Here is a 2,627-nt window from a genome sequence, read left to right as displayed (position 1 = left end):
GACGTGAACAGCTCAGTGTCTGCATTCCGGGAGCCCAGGCTCTTGGGGAGGCAGCTGCAGACTCTGTCCAGATGTTGAGATGGTGGAAGTGATCTGTGTGGCTGTGGGGTCACAGCAAACAGAGACTTTCAGCCACACTTTTGATTTACTCCTTCCCTTACTTTAGTACTTTTAGTAACAGAGGACATCAGACATGCCACCAGCACAGTCACCTACAGTTTGCTCCAGAAACACTCATTATTCTTATTGTGCTGTTTGCAGTCCCAGTGTGAGTATCGCTCAGCACCTCCTGGCTCCTTGCCTTCCTGTGTTCTCCTGCAGTTCCCCCTGCTGGACGGGTGTTGTCAGTACAGTTGTCTTGTAGTTCACTCAGCAACGTGCAGGTGGCGCTGTTTGTTGCAGGTTAACACCACAGGACTGAAGCTGCTTAATACCTATTTAAAAATAACACATCAGCAAAATCTGAATTATTTGTTTTACAAAGAAATTCCAAAATGTATTTTATATGTTTTTAAAACTTTTGCTGAATTTTTAATGTGGATTCACATCAGGTGAACATTCTCTGAATGCAGAAATTGATTTTCATCTGAGAGTTGTCTTTGACAACATATTTTCATAACTCAGGGTGTTTACATGCAAACACATGAAAGAAAATGATAATTTTTATCAACGAATTGACTTTTAGCTTGATGTGAAAACAAAGCATTTTTAATGTTGACTTCCAAACAAGTAAAATTACTGAAGAATACTCACTTACACATGTTTGAGGTATTTGTACACTTTACTGGACATACTTCATTACTTTTTATTGCCAAACCCAGACATTTAACTTCATATTTATCTGACAACAGCTAATTGTTCATATTCCACATTACAAACACATAGGGAATGAGAAACACATTTGGCTCTTTCACTCTGGAGTTTCCCAGGAATATTTCTGCAGGCTGACACACGCAACAGGAAATCAGACAGAAACTCCCACGTGGCTATGGCATCATCAACACACACGTTTGTAGCTATTTAACCACTCTTGTGAGGAACATCATGACTTCAGCTGTAATCTGAAACACAAGTTTCAACAAACGATGACTGCATGTGATGTTTTCACTTTCTGGAAATCATTTTCTAATTCTTCCTTACTCATAAAAACTCTAAAATATCTAAGTTTTCCTAAATAGCCAGACTTCAGCTGTCTCTGAAGCATAACAATGGCTAAAACAGCTCTGACTGGACTGATGGGTTCACACATATGTGCTGTCCACCTTTACGTCGCTGTTAACCCAGTCATGCTCACTGTGTTTTGGCTGCACTGCGTTGTTTATCCATACATCTGTGCTTCATGCTTATGCGTGACATATAACCTTAAAGCTTTTGGCTTTTAATTGTTTGTGATCAGCAGTGTTTTTATTTCTTTTCTGTTTGAGACCTGCAGAGACTGAACCATGTCCAGAGCCCAGAGGAACCAGGAGTCCTGCAGCAGGTGGTCTGGTCCCCACAGAGCCCTGACCTCAGCATCATGGAGTCAGTCTGGGATCACATGCTGGAACAAGCTCGGACCCACGTACCTGGACACACTGTGTAAATTGGGGGTGGATGGGTGGGGCACAGCAAATACTGGTCTGGTATAGGTTTTTTATCTTTGCTGCACTTTGATACACAACATAATTTCTGAAAGCACTTTCCTTTCAGTGCACCTGTGTTTGGATTGTGAAATAAGAGAATTCTGCAGTGATGAATGAAATGTGTGCTTTTTTTTTTTTGTCCTGCCTCGACATGAGCTCCACGTCACTGGCTCTCTCTGTGTTCATGTGAAGGGAAATGTCAGATCTTATCATAGACACAATAATGTTAAAAGTTCCTGTTCATGTTAGAACAGTAATGGGTTGGTGCAGGTTCTGTACTGGAAACAAATTCCTTGTGAATGTTACATACTTGGCCAAATAGGCCCATTAGGTTGGGCATGTTTCTACAGGTGCAGCTGAGAAGATGAGGTCTGATCCAGCCCCAGTCTGAGTGAGAGATCTGTAGGTGTGAACTGTGACCAGTTCAGGTGAGGTGATGTCCTCGGTGTGTCCTGTTGCAGGTGACATTAAAACTATAGTGTGTAATTTAGACTAGCACTAGCATGAACCTCCAAACCAAGCCCTCTGCTCCACCCAGCGCTCCCTCTCCCTGCTCCACTACGCTCCGCCATGCTCTGCCCGGCTCCTAACAGATATGTTGTTATGAAATTGCAATAAATTGCAATAAATGAGAATGCAACAAAACTCACTGCTCAGACAAGAATAAATTGACAGCACCTCTCCACATTAGGAAATGTTCTGGAGCAAATGTCTACAGCTGAAATATTTGAAAGAAATTACACACTGTAGCTTTAATGTCAAATTCAAACACATGAGGCAAGTGTGGACCCCCCACATGGGAGCATTTCAGTTTAAAGTGCAGGTCTTCCGCTACTGAGCCAAAGCTGCACTTACTGTAACAGCGACTCTATTGTCGTGTTGATGCCACCTCATTCTGCCACATTTAACTCTGCAATGGCTCTGGTCTCAAACTCAGTGATGACTGCAGTTTAAAACCAGAGGTTTTCTTTAATCTCACTGAGATGAACCCTTTCTGTTCAGCAG

The sequence above is a fragment of the Monopterus albus genome, unplaced genomic scaffold, assembly GCF_001952655.1.
Source record: "Monopterus albus unplaced genomic scaffold, M_albus_1.0 scaffold177.1, whole genome shotgun sequence".
Taxonomy (NCBI): Eukaryota; Metazoa; Chordata; class Actinopteri; order Synbranchiformes; family Synbranchidae; genus Monopterus; species Monopterus albus.
Note: the sequence above shows the minus strand (reverse complement) of the source record.